The following is a 27475-nucleotide window of genomic DNA, read 5'->3' on the forward strand; positions in this document are numbered from 1 at the left end:
GGATAGTGGATGGTGGATGGTGGATGGTGGATGGTGGATGGTGGATGGTGGCTGGTGGATTGAGGATGGTGGATTGAGGATGGTGGATGGTGGCTGGTGGATTGAGGATGGTGGATGGTGGATGGTGGATTGAGGATGGTGGATTGAGGATGGTGGATGGTGGGTGGTGGATTGAGGATGGTGGATGGTGGGTGGTGGATTGAGGATGGTGGATGGTGGCTGGTGGATTGAGGATGGTGGATGGTGGATGGTGGATTGAGGATGGTGGATTGAGGATGGTGGATGGTGGGTGGTGGATTGAGGATGGTGGATGGTGGGTGGTGGATTGAGGATGGTGGATGGTGGGTGGTGGATTGAGGATGGTGGATGGTGGATGGTGGATGGTGGATGGTGGATGGTGGATTGAGGATGGTGGATGGTGGATGGTGGGTGGTGGATGGTGGATTGAGGATGGTGGATGGTGGATGGTGGGTGGTGGATTGAGGATAGTGGATGGTGGATGGTGGGTGGTGGATTGAGGATGGTGGATGGTGGGTGGTGGATTGAGGATGGTGGATGGTGGATGGTGGATGGTGGGTGGTGGATTGAGGATGGTGGATGGTGGATGGTGGATGGTGGGTGGTGGATTGAGGATGGTGGATGGTGGATGGTGGGTGGTGTGGCCTCGGGGCAGCAGGGTGGGTGTGTGCCTGCCCTCCATGCACACAGGTTCTGCTGCTCTGCTCTCATCTCTGCATGGAGATTCCACTGTGTGCTCATTTAGTTCCTAACTGGGCAGATGTGACAGCAGAGCATTTCTGAGCATGACCAGTGTGAGTGTGCCCCTGTCTGCTCCTGTGTGTGGCTGTCCAGCCCCTGGCAGCAGCACAGCCAGTTCCAGGCTCCATTTCCAGGGGGGCTTTCAGCTGCTGAGAGCTCTGCTGGGAGTGCACCCTTACAGGCACTCCAGGCCTTCTCATCCAGCCTCCTCAGAAGCTCTGGGCTTCTGTGAAGCTTAAGATTTGTAAGAATCCTACCTAAGCTGCTTTTTGGCAGAAGTTAATGGAATTAACTGTTCTTCTTTGTTTTTGTAAATCAGGCCTGTATACATCCTCATTTGCAAAGCTGTTTCCCTGCTTTTCTCTTCATTTCCCACTGAAGAAAACATTGGCTTTGTCCTCAGGGAGAAGGAACAAATGAATTTTTCACTCATCTTACTCCAATTGTCTTTCAACTCAGTGACATTTAAAAAGTTCTATTTTCTATAAACATGCTGCTAGGGTATTCCATGCTGCACGTTAACCTGGGTAATGAAATGTTGCAGCAAATACATGTTCACTGTGGTTACATTACATAAAAAAACAGAAAGAAATTATCTTTTCACTTTTCATCAAGTGTGAAAGACACTCTGGGATAAATTGAGTTTCACATTGAAAAGGCAGAGAGTTCTAACTTTAATTCATGGCTAAGTAATCATGTTAAATGAAGATCAGTCAGCTCAGTGCAAGCTGCTTTTGAATAGAGCTTGGCTGTTGTAAATCACTTCTGTCCATACTGTCAGGCAGATATTTAAGACTTCACAAGACTTCACTTTCACACCACTAGAAAATTCTACAGTAGTGTAGAAAACTTTTCCACTTACTTCTTCCAACCATGTTTCAAGGATTCAGTGGTACCAGCCATCATTTCAGACCTATGGAGGTCAATAATTTACAGCATTAGTTTTCTTTGAGTCACTAACTTCACCTTTATTTTAATAGGAAATGAAAAGGGGAAGGATATTTCCTGGTGGTTAAGAAATATGGGAAAATACTACTTTTTCTTCTCCTAAGAGTAATCTTATTCCATTTTTCAGTAAAGCAGCTATGTTAGGGACTTTGTGTTGTCAATCTCAAAAACCATTTGGTTAAATTATCTTCTATAACTTGTTTATTTTTTCTCTGTGAAGCCCAAGAAGCCGGTTTAGATGGGATTAAGACATGTGCTATAATAATTTCTATTATTCATCATCCCACAGCAAATTGTACTGGAATGCACAAAGTGAAGGACCATCTTTCATACAAGCCTTGTTTAGGAGTGCTCTATGCCTGCAGGATAAAATACTTTCTCTGCTGCCCAATAAATTGTGAGAGTTCTGAGGAGCCCAGGCCAGACTGGAGTGTACCTGAGCAGTGTGGTGTATTCATGGCAACAATGATCCAAGAAAATGCTGGGTATTTCCAGTTATTTCAGTGTTCTTGGCAAATGCAGGTAAGGTAAGAAGCTGTCAGAATTATGGCTCAGGAAATGAGCAGGGAAATTCTGCAAAATGATTCCTAAATCTGTCTGTGCAGGGTGAGCTCTCAGTACTCAGTGGCACATCCACAGGGACACCTCCCACTGTGCCAGGCTGGCCCTGGGCAGGATCCCTGCCCCAGGGAGCCCCAGCTGCTCTGGGCACCTGTGCAAACAAGTGAAGATGGCAATTCTGCTTATAAAGATATTCTCACCTAATTTTTTGAATGATTCCTAATTGATTTGCAGACCTGGAGCTGCTGCCATTGGATTCCTCTTTTCATTTATCACACAGATTGGTTTGTGACCATTTGTCCCTCTGAAGCATGTGGTCTTCCAGCCCAAAACCACAAAGACACCCATTTTAGATCTTGGAAGTATGAAGTCTGTTCTGGACATTTACATGAAACAATGAGAAAAAACCCTGAAAATAGAGAAGTGATGGATTTCTAGAACTTGAGCAGCTCTTTTCAAATTGGCTATTTATGGAATACTGATAGCCAAATGTTCTTTGCTGACATCTTGCTAAGCTGTGTCATGTTTCTGGAAGCCTGGGATCTGTCATCCCTGCACACTGCTGTGTTGGAGCTGCTTTTTGCAGTCTGGAAGCACACAGGGTCTGTCTGCCCTGGAGCCTCCTGTGTGGGGAAGAGCTGAGCAGGATGGAGTGCTGGAAACAGCTTGGAAAGGCTGGGACTCCCTCAGAACCAGGGGTTTGCTGTGATTTGCTGTGGGGTGGAGTCCTGCCCAGGACCCAGGGTGTTTCTGTCGCTCTAGGTGGAGCTGAGTTCTTCTCCAGATGGGATTTCGTACTTCATTTAATCTGATGTTCCCTTGAGGTGCTTGGGCTGAGCCAAGGGAAGGGGCTGATCCAGCCTAGCAGTAACTTGTTAAGAATTTGAAGAAGCTCAACAATGACTTTTCTAGTGAATCCCAGCCCTGTGTGAAACCCCAGATCCTGCTCAGTGTGCTCAGTACCAGGTCTGGCAAGGGAGAGAGAAAATCAGACAGTTTGTAATTAGGTCAGCCTGAAGTAACTGTGAAGCTGCAGCCTGCAGTGGAAATGATCAGTAAATTCTCCTCCTTGATAAGAGTTTCTCTCTCATTATCTACTCTGCTAATTTTCCTCAAGGCTTTAGGGACAATACATAAGCTTTGCTTTGGAAAGCTGACATCGTTAAAAAGGAAACCAAAAGCACAGGGAATTGTGGTTACTTTTTGTTATGTGGTTATTTTTGTTATGTGATTACTTTTTGTTAAGCTGAAAATGAAACAACATCAGCTTGATGAAACGGACCAAGGTATTTGAGGGAGTGGGTAACTGGATAGTTAAGACACTTGGAACAGGGTGACAAACTTGCAATCATAGCTCTGCCTGCTTTGAAAAGAACAGATTTATAATTTTGTTTTCAGTATTGATGAGCAGTAAAATAATTGCTCTGTCTTGATGTTTAATTCCAAATATTTAAAAAAAAGTTATTATAGTAGTATTATCTGGGTGAGTCATGTGGGAGGACTCAAGTTTCCTGGTTGCTCAAGAAGATAGCCAGTTTGGCTTGCATACAGATGTAAAATGTGTTAAAAGAATAAGTTTGTGACTCGGGCCAGGAAAGCATTATCACTCATGAATGTATTGGAAGCTGACAGTAGAGTGGTTGGTAATAAGGAGTCAGTTTTAAGAGGCTGTTCTGGAAGATCTGCATGGTTTGGGAGGTCCTAATTGAGACAAGGAAATGCAGGTTGTGTCTGTGTGCAGGTTTGTTCTGCAAGCAGGATGGATTTCTATTGCACTGCTGACAGGGAACGCATTCCTTGAGCTAATCTTCATTTTTCATGGATCCTTGAATTTGCATTTGTATAATGAGGCAATACAGATCTTGTAAGCATCTTTCTGAGCAAAACTCTCCCTCAGAATTTTTTTAAAACTTAATGGTTTGGCTTTCTCAGACTCTGTGGACATGGGGCCCTTTCTGTGGCTGACTAATATCATGATGTCACTAATGTCATTATTCCTTTCTGCTTTAAAGCAAACACTGCATCATTCCTTTTTACATTCTAAGTAACTTTTAAAGCATAACAAATAGATGGGTTACAGTCATGTCATCCCTGGTGTTGAAAGACTCTTGTTTTCACATAGAAATTGCTCCATGTCCTACTGTTGCTTCTCTGAACAGCAGTGTTGGGTCACTGAACGTATGCTGGAAGATCCTCTGCTTCTGATTAGGAGCCAGTGTCATGTGCAGCTCCTCTGAAGCTGCATTTGGAGCTGCTCTGCTGTGTCTCCCTGGAGCTGATGGGACAAACCAGTGCCACCCAGGACACGTTCTCCCCATGAGCCAGCTGGGGCAGCAACTGGAGCTGCACTCGAGTACTCAGTGAAATGAAAGCACTGCTGCCTCACGAGCTGGGCATTAATGCAGATAGATTAAAAGCCTTCTGAAGATGCTGGCAGAATTCTCATATTGCTAAATGAAATACAAATGAAGGTTTAATTGCCAAATCCGGATCTCTTCTGCATTATAAAGCTTTTTCTTTGCTCTCTTGCTGTTGTGAGGGAAGTACTAGCATAGCATATGAAATGAATGTTTCTGCTGGAAGTCACAGTGGTAGTCTGTAAGTAGATCTGCTCAAAAACTGTCTGGCAGAATTTAATACAAAAATATTCCTAAGCTTTGCAGCAGAAGGTTTAACTGTGAGCTGCCCAACGTGGCTGGGCAGGAAATGCATCCCTGGCTGCCCTCAGTGTCCTGAGCAGCCTCCCAGCCCTGGGGGGATCTCCTGTCCCAGGCTGTGTCTGAGGGGAAGGGTGGGCAGGCAGGAGGAGCAGGGGTGTTGGGGTGCCAGCTGCGCACAGCTGCCATGCAGAGCCACCCAGGGGCACCCACGACCGAGGTGTTCTCCAAGGCTGGCACCCAGCACGGCTTCAGGCATTGAGGGAGCGGCTTTAAAACCAGCCTGAATCAGTTTGTTCCATTTCCCCGAAGGGTCTGGGTGATTGAAGTGGAGATGGTGGCTGTGAAGGGTTGGTTTTGGAAAGAGTGCCTGTATGACTTGTTCTCTACACTCCTGGTTTTTAGCACAGGTTTAAAGATCCATTTGTAATTTCTTTTTTCTTTGGAGTGTATGCAGGGCACAGCAGGCACTTTTGTTTAGATTTATAAACTGCAGGGCTTTAGTGAGTCTCTAAGGCCTTGTGCCTGATCTTGATGAAGGCAGTGCCCTTCCAGAGGAGAAGCAGAGAGCAGCCCCTGCCTGTGTCTCAGTGGGGCACTCACTCACTCCCTCACACTGCTGTGTTCACTGCTCAGCTGCACTCACCTGCTTCTTCCAGCTCCCCTGTGTCTCCACAAGTGCTTGGATTGCCCACTTCATTGTCCTACTTCTCCACTCACTCCCTGCTCTCTCCCCACGCTCTGAACTTCGTTCTTGCCTTCCCTGCTGCTTTCAGAGCTGCCAGGGCTGCACAGCTCCCAGGGCCATGCTGTGGCTTGCTGGGGACACGTTCAGGGGAGAAGGACAAGAGCTGCCCCCTGAATGGGACACTGAGAAGGAGAAGCAGAGCTTCCAAGGGTCCCCCACCCATCTCCTACCTTTGGTGAGCTCCTGCTTCAGCCTCTCTTGGGGTGCAGCTCACACAGGCTTCCCTTTGCTTGGGCAAAGGGAGAGGTCATGCACCTGCCCTGCCTGGAGACTTCTGTCATGCTGTAAAAGATCTTCTGTCTACAGACTGTAAAAGTGTCTTTGTGTGAGGTGTCTGTCCTGGTGTTAGCTGTGGAATACCTGGGACTGGGGTAAATCAGGGCTGGAGAGGTTGTGAAGGTAGAGAAACAGTGATGGCAAAAGAAAAACAATGTGTCTATTTTAGACTTGAATAGCTTGGGTTATTAAACTTGGATTTGTGTAATTACAATGTTCAAGCAGAAAAGTGACACCACTCCAGGAATCAATTTGCCTTGAAATAGCAAAGTGACTTGGAGGAAGTTGTTAGTGGAATGGCTGGAGCTCACTTGGTCACAGAACCACGTCAGAAAATGTTCAATTCCAATATTTAAAGAATTACCCGTTGGTGCCCAGTTCTGTTAACCTCTGAAAGTCCCAGGTGAAACAGGTGGGATTGAAAGCTGCATTTTATTCTCTGTGTGTGCCAATTTTGATTTTACATTTTACAAGTCAGTCTCTCCATGGATATAATTTTAATAGGTTTTTAGATCTTTTAATTAAGAACTAGCTGTAAAGCTCTCCCAGCCGTTATTTGAGTCCTACATAAAGTTTCAATAGCTTTGTGAGGTATGAATTTTCTTTTAAAAGCTCTCCCTGAGCCTTTGTCCAGTATAATTGACACAGGACTTGTCCATTTGCCTCCTACTTTGGTCCCTTCTTGTTGCTCCTGCTACAGCCCACATTGGATGGATGTTATCTGTGCTGGTCTTTGTGGTCAGAGCTTCCCGATAAGAATTGTCATTTGTGCTGTCTTGTGTTCTTTTGATGCTGGTGAGGTTCTAAAGTACTAGAATGTATATTATAGTGATTAGATTATTATTTTATCTGTGAATTGCTTGGTGATTTATGGCTGGTCCTAGTGAGTTCTCACAGTTTACTATTGCAGTTTATTGTGCAATAAAATGTCAGTTCATTTTTGGTCACATTTTCAGCTGCATCACTCTTTCATCTATGGAAACCTCCCAGTGATTTCTGTACTGAAGTGCACAAGGAGCCATCTGGTTTTTGTGCTGTCCCTGTTTTCTGTGGGCAGCCCAGCTTGATCCACAGACTCTGGCAGCCATCCTGCCCCTGATGTAATGATGATGGTGTGTTAAAGGTTCTTGTAGTGCTGCAATTCTCTCTACCTAAAGTCTTCTGTGTTTTGCACAGCTAACCTGCCATGGTTTATTTTCCTTTCTGTTACAGGCATATGCCACGATATTTTCTGGTGCTGTTGTTGCTGTACCCTCTCCTAATCCCCTTCCAGCACCAGGGCTGGTTTGCTGTTACCCTTGCAACAGGGCTTTGAGGGGACTGGGACAGGCTCACCTCCCTGTGAGCTGGGCTTGCACAACCTTCACATGCTTAACATTAAATTTCATTTATTTTAACAAGCTTTCATTTTTAGTTACATCACCTTTTTAAAATCATTTGGAGTTTTTTAAAAACTTCTGTCTACTTTAGAGATATTGAATCTTGCTGTATCAGGGTCTCTCTTACACACTGCCTTTCTTAATATTCTTGATGAGGACCTTGCCACTGCTGTGGCTGTGTCACAAAGTGGCTTTTTTTAGTGGGTCCCCTATTTGCCTCTCCCTGAAGTACAATCTACAGATCAGATTTGTCACACAGCATGTCTGAAATAATGAAACCCTACCATTACTGCTGTTTTCCTGTGCTAGCAATCATTCCAGTTTCTCTGCACACAACAGGGTTGCTCTTCTCAAATGAAAAAGATTAGATTGTCCTTAATAATGTATTTTTCCTGTATTTGAGCATGGACTTGGAGTTTTGTAGAGATTCTGTTTTTCTTGTTGGTACATTTCACCAAGCTCTGACATGATTCTAAGATATTTGTGATATGATTTATTGACATGATTCCTGAACTGACACGAGTTACTGCATTTTTAAATCCTCTATCTAGATACTAAAGTACCAATAATTATCTCTTTCCTCCAATGTTTGATATTATTCAAAACACACTTACAGGTAGGCATTGCAGTCTAGCCACCTCTTTTTTAACCTTCTCAGCATTTGTATAGAAACACATACATATTTGGTGAGGGCTTTTTTGTCTTCTGCCTCTTTTGGGAAACAGCTTCACCTGTGACTTTGGCCAGTGCATTTTCTGCCCATGGGCCTGTAGACACATGGGGAAAAGGAGACAGAAAGTCTCCCCACGTGTGTCTCTTTCTCTGGGGGTTCTCAGCTTCTTTTGCAAGTGTGGCTACTCAGATGAATTTTGCAGTCAGGCTGGGGAGTGTCTGTGCTCTGTTATGGATTTATGTTATGGGAGTGGGGGACTCCAATGAATTTTGTTTCACTTGGCAGCTTAAATCTGTTCTTGAGTCAGTATTAGTTAATGTTTTTTGGAGATGGATTTTGAGCTCAGCTGCAGACACAGAGGCTGAAGGCTTGCCCTGAACCTCTTAAAGACTTGCCCTGAACCTTGTGAGAAATGCTGGTTGTTGACAGCATTTGATGCATTTTTGGTGCTGTTTTGGTTTCACTGTGGAAATGCAAGGCAAGTGATACAAGGCCAAGTGGAACTGCAGTGGTTTTTGTGAGGAAAGAGAATGCTTCACTGGCTACTGAAGGATAAGCCCCAAACAATTAGGGTAAAATGTTAAAATGTTTCTGCATGCTTCTTGCCTCTGGAAGCTTGTCCAAATCACTTCCCCAAATAATGGTAGCTGTTACTGTCAATAATGTATCATGGGGAGAATAATGCAAGCAAATCTTCAGTCTTGCTTTTGCAGTGAATGCCTAAAGCTGTATAATAAAATGGGATTTTGAGCAACAGCAGATTTTGGACTCCTATGTCAATCACATCCCCTCCTTTCTCTCTCCACCAGATGCTGTTTTACAAGTATGTAACATTTTATGTGTGAGAAGAGAACAGCTGATTTATTACAGAAATGAAAGAATATTAAACCTTCCACAGGGCTGCAAGGACAGCCTTAGCACAAATACACCTAATCCTGATCTGATGATAGCAGGCAATGAACTCACAATATTCCATATTACGTTCAAATTTCTGTAACCTAGTTGCAAATGGTTTTTCATTTAGATTTTGTTTGCTTAAGTTTATTACAGGAAGTAAAAATAACCCCTTCTGTGATAGCACCTGCAAGATAGATATTGCTCTATTTCTTTGTAAATAAAGGCCTGCATTTTATTACTGTGAAAATTGCTATACTTCTGCCTTTGCACATCAGGCAATTTTCTGAAGCTTTTCTCAACAGGTTTGTTGTAATGCTTGGTATGCTGGAAGGGTATGCCTTTCCAAATACACATCTACAGATAATGGAGCACATTACCAATGAACTCTACGTGGAACTGTGAAGGGAAAACAAATATGGACAATGTTCAAACCTGAGCTAAACTCCTAAACCCCTGTTTTGGCCACCTAAAGGGAAACTGCCAATGGAAACCTGAATCTTTAAATAAACCCCCAATGAAGTAGCCATCCAAATTTTACTTCAAGAACATCCATCAGCATTGAGCTTGATGGAGTGAAGCAGGACTGGGATGATACTGTGTCTCATTTGTGGGCTGGGATGAGTGGATGACAGTGGAACCTTCGTAATTTAGGGAAGAGTTTGTTATTTAATGGTATTTAATTATTGTGGTTAATAAGCAGTGGCTCCTGGGTTTATATGTGTAGGGTGTCTAAGAATATGTTCACTTAGTGTATGTTCATCTGTGGTGTGTTTATTTGTGGGATAAAGAGGCCATTTTTCTTTTTAGGGAAAAATAGCTCAGATAAGACAGTATTAGTTTTCATTAGATGGTCTTTTAATAAGATAAACAAAAAATGTGACAGATTTCATGTGTTTTATAACCAAATATTTTACATGTTATTTTTCTTCTCTTTTTGGTGTACTCTGCAGGCAGTCATGCATGGATTGTTAGAACAATAACAATTACTTGAAGTAACTCTGCCTTTATCTGAGCATTTGCTATGCTTGTAAACTTGCATGCTGTTTGTGTCTAGTATTACATGCACTTCCATTTGCCAGCCACAAACAAGTAGATTTTAATTTGTGCAATTTACACACTTCTGCACTGTACAACAGTAAGACCCTAATCAAATTTGATTCTACACCCATTACTGAAGGGTAGTTTTTAGCATGCTAAATCTCAATTTTCATGTTCCCCTCACTCTTTCTGAGGGAGGTGAAGGAGGTGCTGCAGTTTGTCAGTCTGCTAAATGTCATTTAAGGGGTGGGGTAAATGGGGACAGGTAACTACTGCTGCCTTCGGTGCTTTCAAGCAGCAGCAGCCCAGAGAATATTTCCTTTCTAGGGCAGCTCTACCACAGCAGCTCATCAGTGCTGTCTGCCAGGTAAAGGAGAGCACATTGACAGGATTTATTGGGCTCAGACAGCCTGTGCTAGCATTCATCATAAGAGGCTGTTTGGGAAGCTGAACATTGCTGGGGTGCAAGGGGAGCTGCTCTTCTGTGGTAGGAAGTGTCTGGAGACAGAAACCAGAGAAGGAATGAGGAGTCAGTTTTCCACATGGCCAAAGGTTAACAGCAGGGAGACCCCAGGTATTCAGGGTACATTCATGTGCTGCACGTTGAAGTCTCTGGGAAAGGGAAAATGGCAAAATGTGCAGGAAATATGAATTGTTTGGGTCAGTCAGGTCTGGGAATGCAAACAGGACCTTCCAGATCTCTGCAAAGCTACGAGGACAAGCACGAGTTTACCAAGCAGAATCAATTCACAAATGTGGAGTATTCCCTGTTGGCAATGGTAGCAATGATTTTAATGGCAGAGCTCTGCTGTTAGTATTTAACAAAGTGTTACCAGTGAAAAAAGACAATGTTGCATCCTTCTGCACACAGTTCAAAAGGCTTGTTAAGAGTACATTAACAATGCCTTTGTGTAAATATTTTGCCTTTTATTCTTCAGTTTGTGGTCAATTCTAATTCCCTATTACCAAGGAAGATTAGCTGAAACAGAAATGGTTTGGAATTTGCTGAGGAAAATGTTTAGGAGCAGTTGATTCAAAGGACAGGGAATTGATTTTAAAATGGCTTATTAAAATATTTTTATTCACAGTCCATAATTCATCTGTAGAACTTGCTGCCAGACCTCAAGGATGGTAAGATTTTAGTGGACATTCTGTATAAAAAGATTTCATTTCTATATGTATAATCAGAACATTTACAGGTGTGTTGTTTGAAGTATAATACTTGATCCACATTCATGCATGGGCATGTTAAGGGCTAAAACATCATTTTCTAGCTATCATAAGCTTTCTTCTTCTGGGTTTTTGGTTTTTTTTTTTTGGTATGTGTTTGTTTGTACTTGTTATACACAGGTTGCACCCAGTCAGAAAGCCTGCTAGGCATGTCTGGTATGACATTTCCTACTGGGATTGTGATATCCTTGGTTCAGGAGAGAGCACAAACAGTTCAGTGCTCTGTGGATGAATCCCTTCCTTTGTGAGCTGTTGCAGTTCTCTGTGCTGATGCAAATACATCCTCACAGTCAAGGTAGGTTATTGTATCATGTACCATCACAATCTGAGCTTTTTAAACAGAGGCACAATGGAATGAAATCGGTTTTCCTGTTGGCATGTGTTTGATTCTGAGTTTTTGCAGGGCCACCCCTCATCCTTTGTGATGCAGAATTTTCAACCTGTAAAGCACAGGGAGGTTTATACCTCCCCATGCTGGGGAAAAGCAGCCTTTGGCAGTTTGACCCCAATGCAGCTGGGAATGCAGGAGAACTCTCCTGAGCTGCTGCTGCTGCTGTGCATGTGGGGTGGCACATTCCTGGTGAGGTCCAGTTTGGGACACATCTTTCATTTCCCCATGTGTGGGTCGCTGCTTGGGTTCACTGCAGCTGGATGGCAGCAGTTTATCATGGACAGGCATGGACAAACACTGGGATAAAAGTGGATTGTTTTTTAAGGCTGGGCTCTTTTTGAATTAACACCACAGCATCGATCTGCTTTTGCTAAGTCATCTTGGGAAGGACAGATACGGTTAAGCAATGGAACAGAATTTTGTCTGGCACTGTGAATGCAAAGTTATTATTTCCACTGACATCAATTAAAAAGCTTATTAATAACAGATTGTTAAATGAGAGGTATAAAATCTGATTTTAGTCCCTATCTCAATTTTCAGAAAGTTCTCATCTGAATAGACATTCCCAATAATAATTTCCCAACCTTGTGACTGTACATAAATCTCTGAGCAATCAGATTAGGAGCCGCTTCAGAAAAAACAGCCATAATTCACCAAGTGGAATAAGCCTTTTAAAACAAGTAAAATGAAACCCTCTATTTATTCTGGTGGTGATGATTGCTGGTATGAATCTTGTGAGATTCTGGCGTGTTTATTTTGCTGGAGGTGATACAGTGCTTTTCCATGCAGTGTTGCTCTGCTGTCAGGCATTATGTTCCCCCCAAGTTCTGTAGGCCACCATCATCTGTTTTATATCTGACACTGGAGGAGGAGAGCCTGCCAAACCACAACAGGCTACAACAGTGGTGATTATCAGCACTGACTAATTGTATTTTATGGCTTGACAGCCTATAGGTTTCAAGCAACATTTGTGGAAGTGTGCTGTTATGGGATTAAGGTTACGTTTTAGTTTAGGAAATTCTGTACCTTTCTGAATGTGGGTGGAGGTGTCTGGGGTTGCTCCCTTGCTGCTGCACGATGCTGTGCTCTCATTTCACATGACTCATGTCTCCCACCCAGCTTCCACTTTCTTTGTGAGTAGGAAAACAATCACTGAAATAATGCCTGTGGGAGGCTGAGCATCTGCTCCCAGTGCTGCCATGGCCTGAAAAGAACCTCATTTCTGTACAAATGGCATTGATAATGTCTTGCAGAGTGTTTAGAGACTCTCTAATGAAAGGTGCTTCAACATTTTTGATGTTGAGGCACTTCAAGGAGTAACATTTATTTCTAATTAGAACTAATTAATTCTATTGTTGAAGCAGTTGAGGAGAAACATTATCTTTAATTTATTAATTGATAGATAACTGACTTGATGAGCTGTTTATTTCCAGATTGGAATTGCTGGAAAAAAAAATTTTTTCCCATATTTGATACTAAAACTCCAAATAAGGAAAATATTTTCCAAGTGGATGGCCTTGATTTCTGCATTCACCAAGCAAAGCAATGAAAGAGAAGAGATGTAGAGTTCCTACAGAGGGTATAATCTGTAAGAAATCTTTATGTCCCTATGTACTAAGTTCTGAGAACATAAGCAAATTGAAGGTTAGCAAAGTTAAATCTCTATGTCCCTATGTACTAAGTTCTGAGAACATAAGCAAATTGAAGGTTAGCAAGGTTCACAACAGATACTTGGCTCACTGGGGGACTGGCTTGACTTGGAAAAGTGAAAATGATTTGGTGGTTTCTGGGCTCCTGTGATTTGGGAGGAAGTGGTGAGCAGTGCCCTGCTGACAGCAGCACAGGGGGAGCAGTGCATGCTGTGCCAGGCTTGCCCTGGGGCAGGGACAGGGAATGGCAGTGCAGGGCTTACACAATTCATTCCTGCAGCACTCAGGAAACCCAGCCCTTGTGACACTGTGTGCTGGCTCGAGGCTCTTTTCCCTGAGGACAATGTGGACAGGACACAAAGTGTATTATTATTATCTGGTTTTCACCTGCAGGTCAGGATGGCTGAACTGCCTGACCCTGATTTGTAGGAGCTGTAAAGAATCAGAGGTGCCACTGCAGATGGCTGCTGGCTCTGCTGCAGCTTGCTGTGTAACAGGAACTGATGGCTCTTACTTCATCAGTCAGGCCTTTGATAAACAGAATGCAAGAAGGGCTGTTGGTGATGAAACCATCCTTCTCTGCTCTGCTGCCTTACCTTGCCCCTTGTCCAGCCTTTAAGTTCTATAAATCTCAGATGGAATGATTCTGTGAGCTGAACAAAGGGCCCCAGTTTCACAGAGCGATGCTGCATGCCTGCCTGGTGTGCTGCAGCTGCAGTGCAGCTCCTGGTGCTCTGTTGTGTCCCCTGTGCAGCCAGCCCAGTGCTGTGGGGGCTGCTCTGTGCTGCCAAGGCAAGGCTGTGCTGCACAGCTGATGCTGGGGCACTGCATTTGTGGCAGGCACAAGTCAAGCTTATTCAGTGAGGAAATTCTGAAATGCTAAGGCCTCTTGTCAGCTTGACACTACTGTCCTACTTTCATGGCAGTGATTTACAAACTGCAGCATATGGGAGTCTGTGGAATTCACCTCACCTTTGGGAGTGCTCTGCTGTGTGAATGATGGATGAAGGGTAAACTTCCTGAAACAGCCTCAGGACTTTCTGGTAACCATACCCTCAAAGTCCTGGGGTTCTCCCCGAGCTTTGTCCTGGGATTTTGTGGCACACTTACCCTTTGGGAGGTGTTTTTGTCCTGAGTTTCAGTGGGCCAGTCTGAGTCAAAGAAAAGGGGAGCATGAAGGTACGAGAGGGATTTCCTGATTTTTAATAGCAATAGGGTTTTCAGCTGGGTTCCTATGGGTGGTAGAAACAAAGATGTGAATGTGCTGTCCTGGCCATCCCTCCAGCCTTGATTGGTCTTGTCAGGGTTTGAAAGACAGTCAGGTGTTGCCTACTCAGTGTGACTTCTGGGAACTCAGTGAACTGGCCACTGTCAAATCCAGGAGCTATTTCTTTGTTTCAGAAGCAGAAAGCATCTCTGGTGCATTTACTTCAAGTCAAGAAAAAACTTGTTAAATCCCCTGAAATAAAGTTTGCATTAGAGCTGGGAGAAATGACATGGGGACTCAGGAAAAGCTCTTCTATCTTATGCTAAGCATTTGCTGCTTTGCAGTATTTTACTCCAGTCTCAACTTTGCAGCCCTGAAGGCTGCAAGCCTGAAACTAAACTCCTGAAATTATAAAAGCATAAAATAAAGTGAAGGTTAATGGTCACTGGCTTCTTTCCCACAGGCTCTGCAAGCTCTGGTGTGTGGAACACTAACAGAACAGGAAGGCATAAGCAGTTATATATTGTTGTTCTTGCAGTCAGTGTTAGCACTGTCAAGCAGAACAACACTTGCTAAAAAATAACACACCTGCCCTGAGAGTGATCCTGGGAGAGCTGCTCTTGGACACCTTGGGACAAGCCCTGCTTTGTGCACTGCACTCTGGAACAGAGGGAAACCAGCAGGAGGGGCATGTGCCCTGAATTCCCTCCCCTGTGCTGCTTCAGGGCCATACACAGAGGGCAAAGGTGTTGGCTGAGGCTGTCAGGCTGCCCTCAACTCCCTTTCAGCAGGATTCTGCCGGTCCCCTTTTGCAAGAGGAGCCCTAATGAATTTGCCCATTGGATAGAAAAATATGGCTTTAGACAACAGCTTCTTGTCAGTATTTTGGGAGGAGGCTCATTGCAAAGGTAATGTAAAGCAGATGTAAACCTTTTCCAGCAGGATGCAGGAGTTCCCAGCTTGCTGGAGACTTTTCCAGAAGGATGCAGGATTTCCCAGCTTGCTGGATGCTTCCAGTACTGCTTGGAACAGAAGCACAGGCCAGCCTGGTCAAGGTGTTTGCCCAGAGCTTGGGAGTTAGGGGTGTGACTCAGAGAACCACAGAATGCCTTGGCTTGGAGAACCATTTCTTTCCAGCCCCCTGCCATGGGCAGGGACACCTTCCACTGAGCCAGGCTGCTCACAGCCCTGTCCAGCCTGGCCTTGGAATGCAGGATCATTTCAGAGTGCTGCCAGAAATTATCTGGGGGAATGACCAACTGCTCCAAAATGGGAAGGAACTGGCTCAGACACAGTCAGAGCTGAAGCTGAACTGGAGGGGATGAAGTTTCAGGTGTCTGTCCACATTTTTGCCATTGTTGGCCCAATGAGCTTTGTAATTATCACAGCAGTTTTTATGATGTGTAACAGAACAGGGAGGAGCTGAGTTTTCAGGTAATTTTGACTGGTTGACTTTGAGGCATTCCTTTCTTCCAGGCTGTTTTCCAAACAGTTTAATGCCAGTACAGCTTCACAGATTTGCAAACCCCTCTTTCTCTCACTGCCATTAGCATGCAGCACCACTGCAGTGTGTTAGCAAATGCCACAGAGCAGCTGGATTTCCACAGAATTTCAGTCCTGCTCCTTCTACTGCCTGGCACAGGTTCCCATCAGCTCCTGCACTTCCCTGCTTACTCCTTCCCTTCAAAGCTGTTAATTCATTCAGTAAAATTGGACATACAGATTTATGCTGGAAAGAACATGCGACAGTGTCTGTGTTTTCTTTGTGTTGGGGATGCAGAGAAGTGGAAGAGGAAGCATTAGATTGTATAAAGAGGTATTAAATTGTAAGAAGGTGCAGGTAAGGGGCATAAGCTACAGATATTCAAGAAAAATCTCTTAAAAAAAAGTGTTTTATTTGAAACCTTTTAAAAAGGGGAATACTCCTTGTTCCAGGGTGTAGATTGTAAATCTTTGATTAAAGCCTGAAACAGCCCTATTAAACAGACACAAAGTTCTCTGTGGTCCTGAGCAGAGGGATCAGGGGTTATCCAGAGCCTGTCAGAACCATTGTCAGAACCATGCATTGTACTGAAAGCCTCAGCCCAGGGAGTGCAGGCTGCCCCCTGCAGCATCCCTGCCTGCAGAACTGGCCATCCTTACACACAGCACTTCTATTTGCACTGGCCTTTTCAAGTACATTTCAAAAAATCCATTTGGGAGAGATTGATTAATAATTAAGCTAGTGTGCAATTAGTCTTAGGCAAATCTGCTTTGGTTTTGCAGTGTAAGGAGGTGTCTTGACTGTCAAATCCATACAGTGACCCAATAAAGCACTGATACCAGAAATTCAATTCTTTGTAGCTAATCAGCATCCTCTTGCAGCAGGGCAATCATTTGAGATAGCTTTTGTTTTCTCATGCATAATAATTTTTGAACATTATGTTAATTTTCACTAAAAGTTGATTGGACAATGTTCCTGCAGAGGGTGCAAATATTCCAGACTGCTTCATTTTATTAATTTTCATTGTGTTTGAGCATGAATCACTTTACCTCACTTTATTTACTTGATCAGTGAGTCTTCTCTACTGGGGAAGCAATTTAAAACTGTTGTGAAAATGCCTCTAACATTCCTTTGTTCCTGGGAGCTCACTTGCTGCTGGAGCTGAGGTTGTAAACAAGGCTTTACAGGGCACAACTCGGTGGAAATTCAAGGGCATCTGCTACATTTAAATGTAGCTCCTGGATTTTCTTTCTCTTTCTGTGAAATAGCTAATCAAGAGAGGAGAGGAGCTCAGACTGAAGGAAAGAAAGGGACTAGACTGGGAGAGAGAAATCTGAGAAAGAAATCAAATAATGATATTGTTCCTTTCAGTAAGAACTAAGCCTGATCTAGGGGTTTTCTGCAATTGGGAATTTCCCTTAATGACCTTCCTTAAGGTTATAGGCAGAGACAGGAAATCCTGTAGTTGGTGAAAAGGATGAAAATTCATAAATCCTGATGTTACTGAATTGAAACTAAATTTGCAAGTTTTGGATAACAGGGATATATCCCTTTAACTCTCATGTTCTCCCCCATCCTGCTGTAGTACATCCATAGGTCTGTAAATCTCTTTCCAGTGCTCTTCTGAGCTAATTCTAATGGGGGATCTATCAAAATTCATTACAGAAACACACAAGCCCAGGCATGCTGTGCAGTCAGCCCTTAGTGCTCACACTGTTTGATGAATTGCAATGCCAGCAAGTCAAGCTGAGATGCCATTCTGACATTGTGCCCTGCTGCAGGACGGGGGCAGCTCCTGTGCCTCAGGAGGGAGGGCACCCATCCCTGGCACTGCCTGCCAAGCCCCACCTGCACACACGAGCACATCTGCAAGCAAAGAAGATTATTTTGGGATCTCTCTGTTGATACTGGGGTGTTGGCACAAATGTGGGACACTTTCAGAATCTGCACTGGCTGGGAGTGATGAGTACTGGTAATAAATTCTCACTACAGAGTCTGCAGGAGCATTTTCCTTTCATCATCTCATTAACGACTTAGAGCCATTAACAGCTTAAAGTGCTGAGTAAGGATTTACATTTCATTTAAGTCTTCTGTTCTTAGCTGACAAAATGTATTTTACATACTTGATGGATGTAATTAGCGTGATGAGGCTTTAAAAGAAATTGGCTTGGCTAAATTTAGAACTTGCCATGTCAGTTTACACTTGAAGCCAAAGCATACATATCAGTAGCTCATGGCTTTGGAAAATGCATTCTATTGATATTACTGATACATTCTATTGATATTACTGATACATTCTATTGATATTAGTGATACATTCTATTGATATTACTGATACATTCTATTGATATTACTGATACATTCTATTGATATTAGTGATACATTCTATTCATATTACTGAATCATTCTATTCATATTACTGAATCATTCTATTGATATTACTGATACATTCTATTGATATTAGTGATACATTCTATTGATATTAGTGATACATTCTATTCATATTACTGATACATTCTATTCATATTACTGAATCATTCTATTGATATTACTGATGTACAGATGTTTTTTATTTATGATACCAACACAGGCCAAATCCAACATGCTTTTACATTTGACAGTGCAACCCCTCATGTTACAATTTCAAACCCTTCTCTACTGCTCTTGCACATCAGGACTTGCCACAATGTGCTGTGGCTGCAGCCCAGCTGTCCTTTGGGTAGCAGGGAATTGTGCATGGCTGCCTAAGTTCCTGTGCTTTTCTGAACTTCCATAAAAGCAGACCTCCATGGACACTGCTGCACTTCAGTTCCTGCACACTGAGGCAGCTGCACTGCCCTCCCAGCCCCTTTCCCTGCACTGCTGCTGCTTTCTGCCCAGCCTGACCCAGTGCTCAGGATTCCCTTGTGGAATGTTCTCCCTCATACCCTCTGTGCTTGTTGCTTGCTCACTAGAAAAACGAAACTCTTGTTTGTGCTGCCAGCAGCAGCAGCAGGGGTGGGTGGGAGGTGCTGTCCAGTGTGCTTGGAGTAAATGTGTTCTTTAATGAAGGATGAGTTTCTGTCTGGTAATTGGGGCTTCTGAACTCATGTCATAATATTGCTGGGCTTTGCTGCAGGCCTGCATTTTGTGTCACTGGTGTAACCTGGGAACTGCTCTTGGAGATAAAGTAGAGACAGACGTTTAGTCCCCAGAGCAGAGAGGCTGCTGGAGCTGGGTACAAGTAGCCTTAGGAGGAGTTCCAGAGCTGGGTGTCCATCCCTCCTGCAGGGATCCTGCGTTGGAAGGAGGATGGTGAGGGTATCACAGTGTGAGTCACAGCCCTGGGAGCACAGGGAATGAGTGCCCAGCTGGAAATGGCTGGGATGTGCACAGTGCAGTGTCTGGAGCACAGGGAATGTGTGTCTGAAATGGAAATGGCTGGGATGTGCACAGTGCAGTGTCTGGAGCACAGGGAATGTGTGTCCTACATGGAAATGGCTGGGATGTGCCCAGTGCAGTGTCTGGAGCACAGGGATGAGTGTCCCCCAGATGGAAATGGCTGGGATGTGCCCAGTGCAGTGTCTGGAGCACAGGGAATGTGTGTCTGAAATGGAAATGGCTGGGATGTGCACAGTGCAGTGTCTGGAGCACAGGGAATGTGTGTCCTACATGGAAATGGCTGGGATGTGCCCAGTGCAGTGTCTGGAGCACAGGGATGAGTGTCCCCCAGATGGAAATGGCTGGGATGTGCCCAGTGCAGTGTCTGGAGCACAGGGATGAGTGTCCTACATGGAAATGGCTGGGATGTGCACAGTGCAGTGTCTGATGGCAGGGATGTGCCCAGTGCAGTGTCTGGAGCACAGGGATGTGTGTCCTACATGGAAATGGCTGGGATGTGCCCAGTGCAGTGTCTGGAGCACAGGGATGAGTGTCCTACATGGAAATGGCTGGGATGTGCCCAGTGCAGTGTCTGATGGCTGGGATGTGCCCAGTGCAGTGTCTGGAGCACAGGGATGCTCACAGAAGCTGGGAGCTCTGGGGCAGGGCAGGATGAAGCTGACTGCTCTGAGGATATGACTCATGTCCCAGATGGCTGCAAGGCAGTGCTGCCATCTGAGTGTCACATTACAAGATACAGTGCACTGCTAACAAAACTCTGATGTGCTGGCATGTTATTTGATGTAACTCTTTTATTGAAGAGGAAAAGGTGATCCTTTTCTCATACTTTGACTAAGTGTTTGTGTAAGATTACTATGATTGTTATTAGTGAGAATTTGAGGAATAAACTCTTCTGGCTAAAAGAAGCCAGACTTGAGAATCTGTAGCTGTTTAAGGTGAACCATGGTTGATTATTTTCTGAGGTGAGGTCACTGTAACTGTGTGCCAGGAATTAGTGCCAGTCAGGTCAGAAGGCAGTTCCCCAGCTACCAACATCCTTTTCCATCCTTTTGCAGCCCTCCCAGTGTGACTGAGGTAGGTCTGCCCCATCTGCACTCACTGAGGCACAGCTGCTCCCTTTCCCTTGCAAGAGGATTTGCCAAAATCTCTGGGGAGGTAATTTTTCAAAATAGCTTCATGGAGCTGGCCAGAGCACTTTGTGACCCTTGAGTCGTGTTCAAATGTCCAGTTCTGGGGAGAAATGGAGAGGAGATAATGTCTCATAACAAAGGTTAAGTGCTCAACTGGTGCAACAAATGGGTGAGATTTGGGTGTTGAAATTCCCATTTGCAGGTCTGAAAACCTTTGCTGCAGTCTGTTTTAAAATAAACAGGATCATCTATAGGAGACTGAAAAAAGAGTTACAGCACACTAATTAGGATTGTCTGAAGTGTTTTTCTGTTTGACTCTTTTTGTAAACTGTGTTCCCTTTCTCTGCTTTCATCACCTGCAGCTTTTGCACAACTCACCACAGCACCAAAGAGATGCTTGTGCAGTGCTAAATAATGCATTTTAACAAGTTAAATCAAACAAGACAGTGGGTATGCTAGAATATACATGATGAAGTCTGTATTTTTGGAACAGGGAATCCATTTCTGATGGTTGTGTTTTCAGTGGATTTGTATTACTAATGCACTACTACTGCTCATTATCTCCCCTGGGCTGTTCAGTGTTCCCTAGGGCAGCACAGGGAGCACCCACCAGGGCTCTTGGGGTGCCCACCAGGCCCTTGGGGTGCCCACCAGGCCCTTGGGGTGCCCACCAGAGCACTTGAGGTGCCCACCAGGCCCTTGGGGTGCCCACCAGGGCTCTTGGGGTGCCCACCAGACCCTTGGGATGCCCACCAGGCACTTGGGATGCCCACCAGGGCCCTTGGGGTGCCCACCAGGGCCCTTGGGGTGCCCACCAGGCCCTTGGGGTGCCCACCAGGGCTCTTGGGGTGCCCACCAGAGCTCTTGGGGTGCCCACCAGGCCCTTGGGATGCCCTCCAGGGCTCTTGGGGTGCCCACCAGGGCTCTGGGGATGCCCACCAGGGCCCTTGGGATGCCCACCAGGGCTCTTGGGGTGCCCACCAGGGCTCTGGGGATGCCCACCAGGGCTCTTGGGGTGCCCAACCAGGATCCTGGGGTGTCCACCAGACCCTTGGGATGCCCAACTTTCACAGAATCACAGAATTTCTAGGTTGGAAGAGACCTTTAAGATCACTGAGTCCAACCCATGTCACAACACCTCAGCTAGATCATGGCACCCAGCTTTCACTGGGATCCTGGCTGTACCCTTGAATGTTTGGGCACCTTTTCTCCCCTGGCTCAGAGCTGAACCAGGAAGGGGATGATAATCTCATTACTTTAGTTTGGAGCCTGTTTGTGAGCTTTGCAGCCTTTAGGGAACTAGAAAACACCAGTGCCTAAAAAATCAGAGCCACGAGTTCTCCAGTGCCAACTGCTGCAGACACAGGTAAAGAACTGGCATTCCAACATTCAGGAAGCTGCTCCTGACTACAGAGGGCACACGAAGAGCCAACAGCACAACCTAGGGTTTGCCATGAAGCTGGAAATAAAGGCCAGAGGATGTGCTCAGCTAGAATGATGCACAGGTTACCTGTGAGCTGTATCTTACCACTTCTGCAGCTCTTGGAAATAATCACATCAGAAACAACAACAGTAGGATGGAATATGTTTAGACTTTTTCCAACACCAGCTCAGTCCCACAGCTTTGGAAAGAATGTCTTACATTATAGGAAGGTATTTTCTTCCTGTCATTTAGTAAGGTATGAAAGAAAAGAGAAGTTTTTTGTCTGATGTCTAAAGATGCCCAGAACTTGACAGTAGCAACTTAAAAAAAAATGTTTAAAATACTTCTAAGAGATGCAGAAATGTTTATTTTATTGGACATTCCATATCTATCTATCTATCTATCTATCTATCTATCTATCTATATCTATCATCATCTATCTATCTATCTATCTATCAATCAATCAATCAATCATTTTGTATCTTTTACTTCCAGTTTTTAAGTTCTGGAAAAGCTGAGTGACCCTTCCTGACTTTTTCCTAGTGCAGTAAGCACATGCAGCCCTTTCCCTGGGTTTTTTCCATCTCTCAGTGTAACTATGGCCATGAACAGAGGTGCCCATGAGAATGTTGGTCATGGACACAGGAAGGGAATGGCTTTAGTGGTTAAGAGGACATGTGAAGGGTTTTTGGAGGACTTTTTTTCAAGATTACACCTCCAGTTATTCAGTTGCTTTTTGGCAAACAAAAGTTTGTGGGAAACATTAACAAACAGTAAGTCAAGAATGAATTGTTTTGTTTTGTTAAAGAGTTTGGTTGATTTTAGTGATGAAGAATCTTAAATGTGTGAGTTTTCACATGAATATCTAGTATTTCCTGTAATAACATCAGCAGGTCATTAAGCCCTTTAGGAAGCAGTTAATAAACAGGAATTAGCTAGCCTTTTGCCCCTTCTCAGTAAACAATGCTTATTCTTCCATTACAACGCCAGTGCTGTGGTCATTGTGGTGTCACAGGTGAGCAAGACAAGACTTGCAGGGAGATGTAATTTCTGTGATGGATTGGTGGGATAAAAAGATAGTGCCTACTTGCAAATCTGTTTTCATTCTTGCTTTTATGATGTTTGTGCTCGTCCCAAATGAGATTTGCAGGTTCTCTGGTGGGTAAAACGTTGGCCATCAGCTCACAGCCAATTGTCCCACAGGGCCCTGGATAAAACCCTTTTTGTTCTGTTATGCCCTCCTGTTGAGCTGTGTCTGTGTGCCCTGCTGTGCTCTGTTGGTGGTGATGCCAGGCAGGAGTTTGGCTGTAGCCCTGAGAATCACACCACAATCAGAAATTCTATCCTCCTGTGATGATCCCCACTCTCCAAAGCCTTGCTAGGGATGAAAAGGAAAGCATGGGCTGACTGACAGGTAATCTCCCAGGGCACCTGAAGCATCAGAAGTCAGAATTACAGCTGGATTTCCTCCAGTGTGGGGGAAAATGAGCTCCTGTGCACCTTCTGTGGGGCAGTGAAACCTGAATCTTATCAACAGAGCTGCAATCCTGACTTCATTGTCCTCTGTCCCTCCCTGTGGTTCAGGAGCATGGCAGGAACACTGGCACAGAGACCCAGTGTAGGTACAGCAGAACGCTCCTGAGGTCGTGCCCAAGCAAATGTGCTGCACATTCATGTCAGATTTGCCACTGTAGGACTTTGCTACTGTTTGTGAATTTGATCTTGCATCATTTTCCTCTTGTCTCTTTGGACATTGTGTGGTTTTGAGAGGAAGTTCTTATTTTGGCTTGTTCCCAGGTATTGAATTGTCCTTCTTTTAATGTCTAATAAAATCTTTCTGTCATTATTATAAACTGAAGAAAAAAATTTTTAGTCTTCTCTTACTAGGAGGTTGAATGAGTTGTTTGTGGCCTGAGTTTATTTTCTAGTCTATTAAAGTGGTGTTTTCTAAATAATAAGTTCTAAACCAGTGGCCACAAACTCATTAGAGCTGCCTGTATACTCCTTGCCTTTTTCTGGCAGTAGTGACCCCCACATTGGATGGAAGTCACCATTCCCTGCTCTTATTTTCCCCATGTCCTCACTACATGCAGGTTGTGGCTGCTGTACACAGCTCCAGTTGGGTACTCGCTGTGCTGCAAGGGTTTGGTGCTTCTCCTGTGGGACAGAGAAGGATGCCAAGGGAAGAGGCAAACACATCTCAGCGGGAATTGATTTATGCAGGAGGTACCTGTGATTAAGCTCCCTACCCACTGGATGTCACTATTGTTCCACAGAAATTCACCCATGGAATATTTATCTAGCACTGAGGGCTGACAGCAAAGACCATTTGCTTGCAGCAAACTGGAAATTTCTAATTGTATGTGCAGGCATATTGTATATTTATGTTGATTTTGCAATTGAATTTTATATGAAGGCTCACCATTTTATACTAATAAGAAAAGAGAGCTTTGCCAAAGCTTCAGCTGTGATGACTCTGGAGGTGCAGATAGTGAGTCATGAAAGCCAGCCAGCAGAGGAGCTGGCAGTCATTATACTCAAGCCACTTGTTCTCATTATTATTCTCTTACTCTGCAGTTGCTGGAGGTGATCTCAACATGGTGAATGAGCATTACCAGTCTCCTCCAATTTGCTCAGTGCATGAGTTATTTTCTTTTCCCAAAGATGTGCATTCTGTGTGGTGTGTGACTCTGAAGTGGCACTTGAACATTCCACGAGCTGGGTCTGTGAGGGGCAAGGAGGAGATCTGGGTGCAAGGGCTGGGTTACACTCCCAGAGCACAGACAGAGCACTCAGCCTCTGTGTGATCCAGCAAATCACCTCAGATCTCTCACTCTGTGTGCCATGGTCTCTCTGTGTCTCACAGAAAGTCCTGACTGCCCTCAGTGTTTTTGGGGTGCTACAACGAAATGAAGCAGTCTGGTGATTCCACCTAACATTTGTCTCAACGTTGTCTAAATACACATAGATGCCAACCAAGTGACAATGACACTGGGCATGGAAGAGTCCTGCACTTTGTCTGCAGCTTGAAAAGCCCTGGTCTGCAGTGGTAGCCCCAGAACACCATACATGTCCCAGGAAAAGGAACAGTAAATGACTACAGATCCCAAAAACAAACAGAAAAAAAGAAATTACACACATCTTCAACACCCATTGCTGCTCTCCTAAAACTGGAATATGAAGGTGGTATCAGCTCCATTAAAGAGGAACCAAGTCATGGGAGGCATTTGGTCACACCTTCCTCAACTCAGTGCCTAAAATGCTTGTGTGAAGGCTCCCAGGTTTGTGAGAGCCATGGTAGCTGCTGTGGCTCTTTGACATCCTCTGAGGATTGCTTGGCATCACCCCAGGGAGATTTCAACAGGTTTGTGAGAGACTGGCGCCAAACTATCCAAAAACCAGGACTAAGTGGGATCAAGATTTTAGATACTGGAGAGAAGCAAAGGAGAAATTTCTTTGCTGGAACCTTTGAGGCTTCAGCACTTCATTTGTATTCAGGAGAGGGGCAGCCTTTCATGGGGACTTAGAGCTGCTCAGCCAAGACCAAGTCATTCCCACAAGATTATTAGAATTTGTGACTCTGGTGGCCTTGCCACCCAAACCAAGTCACTGCTGGAGTATTTCATTTGCCAGTGGTGAGGCTTAGGTTAGCTGAGTTCATGTGGGTTTTGCCCACATGAAAACAAGGATTTCATAATGTGTTTTAAGGGGCTGTGGAGCTGGTTCAAAATGCTTTCTAAGCCATGGGCACTAGGGTGGGATTTAAAACCTTGGCTGCCAGGCCTTGGGCTGTGCACAAGGTTCAGAGAGCTGCACTGGGTGTGTGTGGCGTGTGCCCAGCCAGGGGCTGCACTGCCACACACTGCCCCACGTGTCTGGGGACACCTGCAGTTCCCAGGCGGGGAGGGGATTGGGGATCTGAGCATGTCTGTGCATGAATGCACCTGCTGGCTTTTTGTTACCCATCCAGGATTAATGGCAGACTGGCCTGATTTGCTTTTTCATGCCTATAATTGATTATTCCAAGGGAGCTAGTGATGGTTTTACAGGTAGCACTTTCTGAGTAATGTTTAGAACAAGGCATTAAAGAAACACAAAGCATAATAAGTCCAATTCAATTATAAACAACTCTCACAATCACAGTCCATTAAGAGGTTTTACAAGATGCATTGAATATTTCTGAATAACAAAAATTCTTAAGTAATAGTATGGGATTATTTTCTGATTGCAGTTAGCAGTCCTAAAATGAAATATAAAAAATTAATTATATTTTTATGTGTATTTATATTTGTACACACACACACGTGTGTGTGTGTCTGTATGTATGTATATATGAACATCCATATGTTTTGGGGCAATTCTCTTGTGTTTTGGCTGTGCCCAATGTTAGTCAGCACTGCAGAGATGAAAGCCCCTGAAGTACAGGGATGGTTGTTAACATGAAGTTTATAGCAAACTCTAATGCTTCAGTGCAGAGATAAGCAGGATGTGCTGGTAGAAAACTGAATCCTGCAGTAGCCTGGATAATTAAATGTGTATTGACTTTTTAATAGCAGCTTCCCAGGCACAACTGAGGTGCAGCTCTGCTGTGCTGCTGAAGTGCCTCAAGCACTTGCACTGTGAATGCTGTGGGGTCCTGGTGCTCAGGGAAATGGGGTTTCTCTTGCAGGGCTCAGCACAGCTCCAGCTTCCACCCTCAGCTATTTCCTCACTACAGTCCTTGAAAAGGAGAATGGTTTCATTCCGTGAAAAAACCCCAGCCCAAACCCTTCCAAGCGTATTAGTAGTTTTAAGAGACGTTTCTATCTTTGTTTTCACTGTATTGAGCATGTTTCAAGGTGATTTTCTATGATTGGGTTTTTTCAGTAACAATTCAGGAGAACCTTCTGTTTTTGCTTTTTCTAATCTGCTGCAGTGAAACTGCCTTGTAGAAATATTCCTTCCCCAGTGGTTGAAGATGTGCAGTTTACAAAGCCAAATCAAGTTGCAAAAATGGAGATAATTAAATTACTGACTTCTATAAAGGTGCTGCTGTGTTATTTCATACCCTCCCTTCCTGATTATCAAAATAAGAGGTATGATTTAATTGCAAATATGGGGGATATTCTATTCTTCTGCAGCCAACAAAATGCATGATTTTGGGAGAAGGAAGGCAGGGAATAGCTGGGTTACAAATCTGTATTTTGCCCACAACCACTGCCGTATGACTAGACATTAAAACTGAATATGTGTGAATTCTGTAATGTCATTAGGGTTTTGGTAAGAGAGGAAAATGATTTGTCACTGATTTGTGTAAAAGGATTTTTGGGTGGACTACTCTCACATCAGTGAGTAACCAGTTTTCTCTGAAAGCTCTGTGCAGCTGTAGTATGTCTAAAATGCACAGTGTTTGGCATTTTAAGTGATGAAGCTTTATTTAGTTATTAGAGGGACACTGTGCAAAACATAACACACAACCTTAGCGAGCCTAGCCCAGCCAATAAACAGAAACAGAAGAAAGTGATGGATTTTAATGGTTTCCTCAGCTACATAAATGCCTTTGACAGTCCTGAAAAGAGAATTCCTAATGAGAGCTGAAACAAATGTGTGCAGGAAGTGGTCTTGCTTTTGCTGCTGCACATTTGAGTTCCTCTAATTGCATCAAT

At 44.2% G+C, this 27475-nt stretch overlaps 1 protein-coding gene across 1 annotated transcript in view; it reads left to right on the forward strand.

The window, feature by feature from the left end:
- The window catches only part of CTNNA3 (catenin alpha 3), a 415687-nt gene that overhangs the window by 155605 nt on the left and 232607 nt on the right, over window positions 1–27475 (forward strand). The window lies entirely within an intron of this gene.

Source organism: Ammospiza caudacuta, chromosome 9 (genome assembly GCF_027887145.1).
Source record: "Ammospiza caudacuta isolate bAmmCau1 chromosome 9, bAmmCau1.pri, whole genome shotgun sequence".
Lineage (NCBI taxonomy): Eukaryota > Metazoa > Chordata > Aves > Passeriformes > Passerellidae > Ammospiza > Ammospiza caudacuta.